The following is a 12,893-nucleotide window of genomic DNA, read 5'->3' as shown; positions in this document are numbered from 1 at the left end:
CCCCTCTAAAGCCCTGATCATGCTCCCATTAAGGTCAATGGACAAACTCCCATTTGCTCCAAGGATGCAAGATTGAGGTCTACATCCCCAGTCCCACTCCTTGGAAAAGCATCTAATCCTCTTTTACATGCAAAGATTAGTTCAGTTCAGTGTGGTGCTGCTCATCCAAGCTGGACTCTGTGTTTTTGAATTTCTCTTTCAGTACAGCAACAGCTATTTGCATGTTAAAGTTAAACAGCAGAGTGCATCTAATTTCCCTTTGCTGGCCACATTTTCCTAAACAATTCAATAAATCTAAAAATAATATCACACAGCCAATGTACAGTTCCTTGTTGTCATACAAGGGGCTTTTGTAGAATGTGTTCTCATGGCACTACCATTTTTACATTGCCTGACTTTGTGTGTTTATATTTACAACCTTAATTTTGTACTAACAAAACATTTTAGTTTAATTTCTATAGCTTTTACATGGGAGGAAAATAAAAAGGACAAGTATTATGATGCTATGGAGTGACATTAGTATTGCCAATAGTCCCGTGTTACAAGGGAGATCCCTTATTTAAATAGAAAATTGCCTGTCCCATACAAAATCAGTATGGGCTGCCTTTTATCCTATAATTCAACAGCAGGGGGCCAGTACTCACTTGATCTTAGCTCACAGACTGCTGAGAAGTGATGGTACATCTTTCCACTCCGCTCCCGACCCTGGCTCTTCAGGGTTGCGCAGGGAAAGCAGACCAGGCTGAGGTCAAGGGCCAGGGTCCAGAGGAGAAAGATGCACCTGAGAGTAGTGGCCCCCTGCTGGACAAGGCCCCCTGCTGATTCCAGCCCTTGATCACAGCCCCCTCCACTTTCTCTGCACAGTCTCTGTCTGGCAGGGCAAGTGGACAGGGCTGTGTGCCCTGGATCTGTGCTGAAGGGCCAGGGTCAGGAAGGGGCTCTCTCTGACAGGGAAGTCAGTACTCCCCAGGGTGTAGCCACCCTGCTCGCAGAGTCTCTGTCAGCATCCCCAGCAGAGGAGCATAACTGCTGGTTGGTGGCTACAGAAGTGCAGAAGTGGGGGAGCGAGGTGGGCAGGGAGCCTGGTCCTGGCAGCCAATACCACCTGCACAGACCCCTGTCTGTTTCCCCTGCCGGACAGAGCTCCCTCCTGATTCCAGCCTTTCAGCGTGGCCCCATCAGGTCTTTCTGCCCCCCGATAACCTTATTGCGTCCCCCAGGGGGCCATGCCCCATAGTTTGGGAACCTCTGGCTATAGTGGAACTAGTATTTGGAAGTCATATTATTAGCGGCTAACATTAGCTACAGCACACTTTTAAATGCGGTCAGGAAAACATTCGATGCAATTATGCGTGAAGCATCGGGAACACCAGACATTCCTCCTAAACATAAACAGAAAAAAATGAAGAGACTGTGTAGATATAAAAGGCAATGGGAAGAAAAATACAACAGGGTTAAATCTGTCGCATGCAATTCTGGTAAAGAATTTTGCACTTTGTGCCAGCATGAATCCACTAACCGGCATAGAGGTGAAACTGACCTGAAGCAGCACGCAGCAACTGATAGACATAAGAAAAACACGCAGGCCAAAGGCATGACAAATATTAGCAAATTCTTTGTCTCTTCAAACACTGAAAGTGACAGAATTGCAGCATGTGTAATTACAACTGTTTACCACACAGGTAAACACAGCCTAAATTATAACAACATGCACTGTGGTAATAAGCTTGCCAGTGAAACGTTTCATGATTCAAATATTGAGAACAAATTGTGTTGTGTAAGAACCAAAGCAAAGCTATTCGTGATTGATGTTTTAGCCACAATGTCTGTGGGGGATTGTTTATGGGATTTATTACCACTGTTACCAGAACAGCACATGTATTTCTCTGTAGCGACCAATGCCTCAAATAAGGTGTGGCAGGGCAGTGGTAAGACCCCCTTTAAAGCCCTGTGAAAATGCTGGCTGCAGTCTGTTCTCTGGCCAGGAGGCCAGGGTAGAGACACAGGTATTAAGCAGTGAGCCCAGCTGCAAGTCCTAATCAGGGCCTGCTCAGAGGAACATGCTGAGCTGAGTGCTGACAGCTGGGCTGAGGCACGGGAAGGCTATAAAAACCCTCAGTGAGGAGGCTAGGCTGGGAGGAGACAGAAGGGTAGTAGAGCTGTCTCCTTACCAAAGGAGGAAGCCTCAAAGGCAGGAGACCCTGGGGAGGGTCTGTGGGGCTGTAGCTGCTGGGAGACCGGGGAACTGCACGAATGCTGTAAATAAAGACACTTGGGTGGTCCAACAAAAGGAAGGCGTGGAAGACTCTTTATTATACCAGCCTAAACACAGGGTGCAGGCACAAAAGTGGGAAAGCCTGCACTGACCCTGTGACATAAGGGTAATAGGAAGAATTTTCCAATGTGCCTACAATATTTCACCATAACAGATGGCGTTCAGTTCAAGCTGCTCGATTTTTATGAAGATGGTGATGAATCTGCAAAAGGCATTCGTCATGCTAGTTTGAACTGCCTAGAGAAATACCAGCTTAATGTTAATTGCATTACTGCATACTCTGCTGTTAATGCAAATATGAACTATGGCAAACACAATCAGGTGTATCAGTTGTTATGTACAAATAATGACTTCATTTTGAAGGCAAACTGCCCTGCACACTTAGCCCACAATACCTGCAAACTTGTGAGTGCTCAGCTGTCTGTTGACATAGAAACAATTGTGTTGAAAATTTACAGCAATTTTTCTGTGTCCGCAATATGCAGAGAACTCCAAAGAGTTTTCAGTTTGTTGACACTGAATGGAAAGAAGTAGTGCCACATGTGAGTACAAGATGGCTATCCTTTAACCCAGGAGTTGATCGACTTTTGAGAAACTGGCCAGCAATTACAGCCTATTTCAAGTCATTACAGGAGTCTTGTCCAGTAGCATTAAAGAACATGTTCATATAAGATGGCGAGGATGCCTGCATGCGTTTTTTTCCAGCAACGCGTCTTGTGTCTTTGATGTACTTGTGAGAAACTTGGAGGCATCAAAACTATGCATTGCTGACTGACGTGTATGCGGAAATGTGCCATTTTTAAGCTGGAGATGCTGAACCGGAAAGAGGATTTGTTTTTTGGATTCCAAGCCAAACAACTGAAAAGAAAGCTACTATTACAACAAAAAGCGAAGGTAAAGAAAGCCATCATTAAGTTTTATGATTCTGCTTTTGTACATTGATAAATGGTTTGATTTCTCTACTGACAATGCAGTGATGAAGCTGAAACCCATGGGTCTCTATGAGAAGCTTAGTTTCTCAGATCATGAGGACATAACAGATGCACTCAAATGAGGGAAATCATAAACATGGACTAGCTCTATGAGGAATTCTGCACCAGTCGAGTTGTGATCAAAACATCATGAAATGACATTTCCAAATCTATCAGTGAAAAATGGATGTATGTGTTTCAGAAGTGTGGAAAAGAAAACTTGAAAAACTAGTTCCAAATTGTGTAGTTTGTACATAGTGTATCAGGATGAAATGCATTTGTAGACAGGATTTTTTCATTAATGGGGAATAAATGGTCTGACATACAGAATTAATAGATTTAATTAAAAATGAACTCCAAATTTGCATAAACTTCCAGTTATCCTTCAAAGATTTCTCCATCTCTGAAACCTTTCTCCATCTCTGTACAACAAGACTGGGAGTTGCTGAGTTTTGCAAAAAGCAGCAAGAAATAGCCCTGGCAAATGTAGGTGAATACTACTTATTATATTAATGATTAATTATTATTATTAATAATAATTAATAATGCTAATGATCATAATCCTATCAGGAGGAGTGGGGCAAAAGTGCTAAGAAAACAGTCCCTTATTTTTGAAATACAATATTGGCAACTGTATAAGCTTACTCTGCCTGACTCCATAGATTTTAAATGACACCACACTATAGAAGCACATTGTAGTAGGGCGTTCTGCCCATACTACAATGTGGCAGAAGCATGAAAGAGCTTGCATAAAACAGAGTTGGGTGTGGCTGACTGTTTTTTTTTCCCCCTCAAGTTGGTAGAGATAGGGTTGCCAATTTTGGTTGGACATATTCCTGGAGTTTCATCATATGACATAATTTTTAATTAAAGATTAATATTTAATTCCTGGGGACTCCAGAATAATCCTGGAGGATTGGCAACCCTAGGTGAAGAGGGCCACCAAGCCCCACACACCATACCTAGGTGGTGTATGTTGGTGGTACAAACTACCAATGATGACATTTTAGTTGTTTACAATGGGGGTTTATTAATTATTATTATTATTGTTGTTGTTGTTATTTATTATTATTTTATTTATTTTATTTTAACTTAGTGGGAAAACATTTTTTTGCCTGCCTAGGCCAAAACTGGCTGAAAGACTTTTCCTCCAATTTTACAAACTATACACGCAAAATCAGTTTTGGGCTAACACCAAACACGGCCTACGTCAGAATCAGAGCTGAAAGAACTTTTTAATAATTTAATGTAGTTCTTTAGGCATATCTCAAATGTCTCTCATTTTGACAGATATCACTCATTTATGTACCAAAGTTACCACACATATTTGGTATCCTCTCACATCTATGGTTAAAAATTATTTACATCAGAAATGTAGAATCATGAAACAAAAGTTATAGAAAGAGTTGTTTAGAAAAGTCCAAACACCAACCCACACATAACCAACTCCTGAAATCCTGAGCATTTGATGTCAGCAGGAATTTAAGATATCAAGCCTCTCAGGATTTGACCCACAGATCATAAACCTATAGCTTCAATTATGAAGTCATTTACTAAGGCCTGGTCTACACTACGAGTTTAGGTCGAATTTAGCAGCATTAAATCGAATTAACCCTGCACCCGTCCACACAACGAAGCCATTTACTTCGACATAAAGGGCTCTTAAAATCTATTTCTGTACTCCTCCCCGACAAGGGGAGTAGCGCTGAAATCGACATAGCCGGTTCGAATTAGGGTTAGTGTGGACGCAATTCAACGGTATTGGCCTCCGGGAGCTATCCCACAGTGCACCATTGTGACCGCTCTGGACAGCGATCTGAACTCGGATGCACTGGCCAGGTAGACAGGAAAAGCCCCGCAAACTTTTGAATTTCATTTCCTGTTTGCCCAGCACGGATAGCACAGGTGACCATGCAGAGCTCATCAGCACAGGTAACCATGCAGTCCGAGAATCAAAAAAGAGTTCCAGCACGGGAACGGACTGTATGGGAGGTACTGGATCTGATCGCTGTATGGGGAGATGAGTCCGTGCTAGCAGAACTACGTTCCAAAAGACAAAATGCCAAAACGTTTGAAAAAATCTCCAAGGGCATGATGGAGAGAGGCCACAATAGGGACTCACTACAGTGCCGCATGAAAGTTAAGGAGCTCAGACAAGTGTACCAGAAAACCAAAGAAGCAAACGGAAGGTCCGGGGCAGAGCCGCAGACATGCCGCTTCTACGCTGAGCTGCATGCAATTCTAGGGGGGGCCGCCACCACTACCCCACCCCTGACCGTGGATTCTGATGAGGGGTTACTCTCAGCCATGCCTGAGGATTTTGCGGACGGAGAAGATGAGGAGGAGGAGGAGGAGCACGAGCTTGCAGAGCGCACACAGCACACCATTCTCCCCAACAGCCAGGATCTTTTTCTCAGCCTGACTGAAATACCCTCCCAACCCTCCCAAGGCGGTATCCTGGACCATGAAGCCATGGAAGGGACCTCTGGTGAGTGTACCTTTGTAAATATAAAACATGGTTTAAAAGCAAGCATTTTTTAATGATTAATTTGCCCTGAGGACTTGGGATGCATTCATGGCCAGTACAGCTACTGGAAAAGTCTGTTAACGTGTCTGGGGATGGAGAGGAAATCCTCCAGGGACATCTCCATGAAGCTCTCCTGGAGGTACTCCAAAAGCCTTTGCAGAAGGTTTCTGGGGAGGGCAGCCTTATTCCATCCTCCATGGTAGGACACTTTACCACGCCATGCTAGTAGCAAGTAATCTGGTATCATTGCATGACAAAGCCTGGCAGCGTATGGTCCCGGTGTTTGCTGGCATTCAAGCAACATCTGTTCTTTATCTCGCTGTGTTATCCTCAGGAGAGTGATATCGTTCATGGTAACCTGGTTGAAATACGGAAATTTAATTAAGGGGACAGAGGTGGCCGTTCCTACTGGGCTGTTTGCCTGTAGCTGAAAAGAAATCCTTCCCTGCAGTTAGCCAAGCGGTGCGGGGGGCCATTGGCGCTAAGCTGTTTGGCTAGCAGGGATCTTTCCTGATACCAGCCACGCGGTGGGGGGAGGAGTAAAGTGATCATCCCAGAGAATTGGATGGGGGTGGGGTTTGTTTGGTTTCTGCTGCTGCTGCTGCACGTTAACACGAAAACCGCAGCACTCAATGGGCTTTGCTTGGTATGGGAAAGGAGGGCGCTGCTTTTATGAAGGTTGCAGAAGCCAAAAAACAATGGCTTACCATGGCCGTATGCAAGCCGAATTCTGTTGCCCAGCCCTGCGTCTGTGATCTCTAACACCAAAGCCACAGGCACTCAATACTAAGATGCAAAATGTGACCTTGTACCGAAATCACATGTGCTATGTAATGTGAATAGTATTGTTCACCGTGAAAGAGTATAAGCATTGTTCTGTGAATACAGAAGCATTGTTTTAAATACTTCTCTCCCTTTTTTCCCTCCCACAGCTGCAAATTTTTCAAGCCTCCCTCCTCCGTCCCGAAAGCTATCTCAGATAAAGCGGCGAAAAAAACGCATGCGAGACGAAATGTTCTCTGAGATCATGCAGTCGACCCTCAATGAAAGAGCTCATCTGAATGAGTGGAAGGACACAGTATCACAGTACAGGAAAGCTGCCAATGAACGTGAGGACAGGAAGGATGAACGTGAGGACAGGAGGGACGAATGTGAGAACAGGAGGGATGCTTGAGATGAGAGGTGGCGGCAGAAAGATCAGAGGAGGCAGGATGCAATGCTGGGGCTACTGCGTGATCAAACAGACATGCTCCAGCGTCTGGTGGAGCGACAGGAATGGCAGCAGGATCACAGAGTGCCGCTGCAGCCCCTGTATAACCACCCTCCCCAAGTTCCATAGCCTCCTCACCCAGATGCCCAAGAACGCAGGTGGGGGGGGAAGGCTCTGTGCACCCTGCCACTCCACCCCAGTGGAAAGCCCAAGCAAAAGGCTTTCATTCAACAACTTTTGAAGTGGCCTTTTCCTTCCCTCTTCCCCTCCTCCCACACCCGATCCGGGCTACCTTGTCAGTTCTCTCCCTATGTTTATAATCAATTAATAAAGAATACATGATTTTAAAATGATAGTGACTTTATTTCCTTTGAAAGCAAGCTGTGATTGAAGGGGGGAGGGTGGGTTGCTTACAGGGAATGAGTCAATGAAGGGGGCGGGTTTTCATCAAGGAGAAACAAACAGAACTTTCACACCGTAGCCTGGCCAGTCATGAAACTGGTTTTCAAAGCTTCTCTGATGTGCAGCGCTTCCTGGTGTGCCCTTCTAATCGCCCTGGTGTCTGGCTGTGCGTAATCAGCGGCCAGGCGATTTGCCTCAACCCCTACCCCGCCATAAACGTCTCGCCCTTACTCTCACAGCGATTGTGGAGCAAGCAGCAATAATAATGGGTATATTGGTTTGGCGACTCTTTAAATGTCCAAATGCACATTCTACCACCATTCTGCACTTGCTCGGCCTATAGTTGAAGAGCTATCAACTACTGTCCAGGCTGCCTGTGTATGGCTTCATGAGCCATGGCATGAAGGGGTAGGCTGGGTCCCCAAGGATAACTATAGGCATGTCAACATCCCCAACAGTTATTTTCTGGTCTGGGAAGTAAATCCCTTGCTGCAGCCGTTTAAACAGACTAGTGTTCCTGAAGACGCGAGTGTCATAAACCCTTCCCGGCCATCCCATGTTGATGTTGGTGAAACGTCCCTTGTGATCCACCAGTGCTTGCAGCACCATTGAAAAGTACCCCCTGCGGTTTATGTACTAGCTGCCCTGGTGGTCCGGTGCCAAGATAGGGATATGGGTTCCATCTATCGCCCCACCATAGTTAGGGAATCCCATTGCAGCAAAGGCATCCACTATGACCTGCATGTTTCCCAGAGTCACTACCTTTGGTAGCAGCAGCTCAGTGATTGCTTTGGCTACTTGCATCACAGCAGCCCCCACAGTAGATTTGCCCACTCCAAATTGATGCCCGACTGACCGGTAGCTGTCTGGCATTGCAAGCTTCCACAGGGCTATCACCACTCGCTTCTCAATTGTGGGGGCTGCTCTCATCTTGGTATTCTGGCACTTCAGGGCGCAGAGGAAAGCAAGTCACAAAGTTCCATGAAAGTTCCCTTACGCATGCGAAAGTTTCGCAGCCACCGGGAATCATCCCACACCTGCAACACTCTGTGATCCCATTAGTCTGTGCTTGTTTCCCAGGCCCAGAATCAGCGTTCCACGGCTAGAACCTGCCCCATTAACACCATGATCTCCAAAGCGCCGGGGCCTGCAGTTTGAGAGAATTCTGTGTCCATGTCCTCATCACTCTCGTCGCCGCACTGCCGTCGCAGCCTCCTCCTCGCCTGGTTTTTCAGGTTCTGGTTCAGCATAAACTGCACGATAATGCGCGAGGTGTTTACAATGTTCATGACTGTTGTCTTGAGCTGAGCAGGCACCATGCTTGCCATGGTATGGCGTCTGCACGGGTCACCCAGGAAAAAAGGCACGAAACGGTTGTCTGCCGTTGCTTTCACGGAGGGAGGGGGCGAGAGGGGCCTGATGACATGTACCCAGAACCACCCGTGACAATGTTTTTTGTCCCATCAGGCATTGGGATCTCAACCCAGAATTCCAGTGGGCGGGGGAGACTGCGGGAACTATGGGATAGCTATGGGATAGCTATCCACAGTGCAACACTCCAGAAGTCGATGCTAGCCTCGGTACATAGACGCACACCGCTGAATTAATGTGCTTAGTGTGGCCGCATGCACTTGACTTTATACAATCTGTTGCCAAAAATCGAATTCTGTAAAATCGGAGTAATCCCGTAGTGTAGACATACCCTAACAGTTTGTTTTGGAGGTAATCCTCTCCATCTCCATTTCCTCATTTCTAACAATCTTGATATGCTAATCAGTGTGTGTATCGGAAAGAAAACCAATCCCTGCAGTATATGGAGATTGATATTTTGTAGAGGAGTGAAACATTGGTTCCTTCAGTGAACAAAGATGGTGAGAAAGGACCTGTACTCTTTAGGCAAGATTCTACTTTGCATTTCTTTTACACAAAATCTATAGTTAATAATTGGGCATGTAATATTCACTCTTTCTGTTTCAGTGAATTCACTCTTTCTTTCTGTTTCTTTTGCATGTTGAGGGAATGTTTAGTTTTGTGAAGATCTAGAAATAAAGCAGTGAGCCATAGCAGGGTGGTCATGAACAAGTTATTTTTGCTCCTCAAAGGCCAAGTAGTTTCAAATGCCCAAGAAGTGCCACAGTAGGGTGACCAGATAGCAAGTGTGAAAAATTGGGACCAGGTTGGGGGAGGGTGTTAAAAGGGCCTATTTAAGACAAATATCTAATATCGGGACAGTACCGATAATATTAGGACATCTGGTCACCCTATACCACATGAGTTTGTTAAATACATACCCTGAAGTGGTGTATTCCTGTTAGAGCAGGGGTGGGCAAACTATGGCCTGTGGGCCGGATCTGGCCTGCGAGCATTTTAAACCAGCCCGCGAGCCACACCATGTGGCTCAGCCCTGCTCCGGCACTCTGGCTGGGGCGCTGGGTTGGGGGCCGCACCACGTTGCTCGGCCCCACTTCGGTGCTCCAGCTGGGGCACAGGGTTGGGGGCGCACCACAATGCTCCCAGAAGCTGCGGCATGGCCCTGCTCCAGCTCCTACGTGCTCCAATGGGAGCTGCAGGGGTGGTGCCTGCGGATGGGGCAGCGTGCAGAGCCGCCTGGCCTTGTCTTCGTGTAGGAGCCAGAGAAGGGATATGCCACTGCTTCCAGGAGCCGCATGAGGTAAGCACCGCTTGGAACCTGAACCCTCTGAGTCTTTCCCCTCGCCCCATCCCTCTGCCCCAGCCCTGATCCCCCTCCCACTCTCCAAACCCCTTGTTCCCAGCCCAGAGCACCCTCCTGCATCCCATACCTCTCATCTCCAGCCCCACCCCAGAGCCCGCATCCCCAGCCAGAACCTGCACCCCTTCCCACACCCCTGCCCCAGCCCTGATCCCCCTCCCGCCCTCCGCACTCTTTGGTCCTAGTCCAGAGCACCCTCCTACACCCCAACTCATCATCCCCAGCCCCACCCCAGAGCTCGCACCCCCTCCTGCACCCCAACCCCAATTTTGTGAGCATTCATGGCCCGCCATACAATTTCTATTTCCCGATGTGGCCCTCAGGCCAAAAAGTTTGCCCACCCCTGTGTTAGAGCCTGGGGCTCATTCCTTACACCTACTTAACTTTGTAGTATAGACATGCCCTCAGTTAAAATGTAGATTTAAAGAAGTTGTTATAAACCAGTTTGATGGCATATTTATCTTTTCATTATGTTCCCAGTGGAATTATTATAATTATTTATTATTAGCAGTGGTAGAAGGATAAAAATAGTAAGGAAAATAGAATTGCTACTGTGGGAACAGTGGTTCTGATAAATTGGCCTAGGGGGTGTGGATTTGGAAATGCAGAAAAGGTATTTGTGGCAATGCCTAAGGAGGCTAATTGTGGTGGCACTGTAGTAATATGTGTTTTTCAGGGCTTGTCTACACAAGGAAATTGTAGCTGTAGACAGGTTCATAAATCTTCTAGTTACATAATCTGAGAAACCCTGTATGTTATAACAATACCTTAAATTAATATGGCAGTAAGAGGGCGGTGAAGAGAGGAAATGAATAAGAAAGGCAAGCAATCCTCAGGCTGCACAGCTAGATAATCTTTGCCTTTGGACTGACGCCAGTTACTTTTTGCCTCATCATGTTTAACTTAACTGTGAGTTAATATGTGTTGTAGGTGGGAGGGGAAAGAATTTGAGCACAATGAGTTTAAATTAACTCCTGGTGCAATTTCACGAAAGTCAATAGAGTTACCCCATGGATGTGCTTGAGCAAAAACTTTTATTCTATCTATACATCAGTAAGAACCTTTGCACTGTTAACACCTGTTCACCCTAACACAAAGTTCCACTGGTTTTGAAAATGGCTTTATAACATGCTCTAAAACCACTAAATGAAACACTTTCACAATCATTGTTCAGCATGCACCCTGTTAGTGCCCTGCACAGTACAAATTCAGCTGTGCTGGTGGAACTAGGTTCAGTACTCAGGTCCTGTAGCAGAATTTAGACATGGTTCTGCAACACGCTTGAAAAATTGCTTAGTGAGAAGACAGACCTGGTCACTCACAAATAAACTGGGTTATATATCCTAACACAGTTCAAAATGAGAGAGTGGATGATGAAACCAATGTAAAGTTCTGAAATGACAAAAATGAAAATAAGTGAAAGCAGGGTCCCCGTTTAGCAGCTAAATGCCAACATTGGTATTGTACATGGTAGGAGGATGAGGAAGAAGACAGCGTTTTCTTTGCCTTTCCCTGATCTTATGGATCCAAGAAATATGAGTAACAGGAAACAGCCTGAATTTAAAACAATACAAGGAAGATAAACTTCCCCTATCTAACTCGTTTACTGTAAAACCAAAGCAGAGCTAAAACAAATGTGTCAGACGTTGCCAAATGATGATGATTAGAATGTGTCAGCTTTTCTGGACATGATTTGCAGGATGTGAATTAACTGTAGTACTAACAATAGTTATAAACTCAAGGATACAATGACTGAGTTACATGAGAATGTTAAGGTCTTTTAAAACAGTAAAAGTAACATTGCAGAGGGAGCTCTGCTGATATAGCAACATATCAAACATGCTAAACAGTGAAATACAGCTAATACTGGCACACACACTCTGCTGCCACCCCACCAGCCACTGGGTCAGAGGGCCCTGATGGCAGAGGAACCCCTCCACTAGTGAGGAGGATTATGGACACACTGGAATCGGACCAGTGCAGCTCCCTTGCATGAGGGGATAGGAATCTTGGATTGCACTTAGGAATAGGTATCTCCTGTGCATTGCAGAGCCCAGCTTTTAGATCAGGGTGGGCAAACTTTTTGGCCTGAGGGCCACATCGGGTTTCCAAAATTGAATGGAGGGCTGGTTAGGGGAGGCTGTGCCTCCCCAAACAGCCATGCGTGGCCCGGCCCCCGACCCCTATCCAACGCCCCCTGCTTCTCGCCCCCTGACAGCCCCCTGGGACTCCTACCCCATCCAACCCCTCCCCATTCCCTGTCCCCTGACGGCCCCCCTGGGACTCCTGCCCCATCCACCACCCCCTGCTCCCTGTCCCCTGACTGGACCCCCCCGCCCCTGACTGCCCCTGCCACCCCATCCAATCCCTCCTCTCCTTCCTGACTGCCCCCCCAGGACCCCTGCCCCCATTCAACCACCCCTGTTCCCCACCCTCTGACCACCCTGACCCCTATCCACACCCCCGTCCCCTGACCACCACCCCGAACTCCCCTGCCCTATATCCAACCCTCCCTACTCCCTGCCCCCTTACCGCGCTGCCTGGAGCACCGGTGGCTGGAGGTACTAGTGCACTGGGTCAGGCAGCGGCTCTGCAGCTGCGCTGCCCAGCCGCCCAGAGCGTTGCGCCGGCGGCGGGGCGAGCTGAGGCTGCAGGGGAGGGGGAACAGCAGAGGAGGGGCCGAGGGCAAGCCTCCCAGGCCAGGAGCTCAGGGGCTGGGCAGGAGGGTCCCGCGGGCCAGATGTGGCCCACAGGCCATAGTTTGCCCACCTCTGTTT

The sequence above is a fragment of the Chrysemys picta genome, chromosome 6 (genome assembly GCF_011386835.1).
Source record: "Chrysemys picta bellii isolate R12L10 chromosome 6, ASM1138683v2, whole genome shotgun sequence".
In the NCBI taxonomy this organism is placed as follows: Eukaryota; Metazoa; Chordata; order Testudines; family Emydidae; genus Chrysemys; species Chrysemys picta.
Note: the sequence above shows the minus strand (reverse complement) of the source record.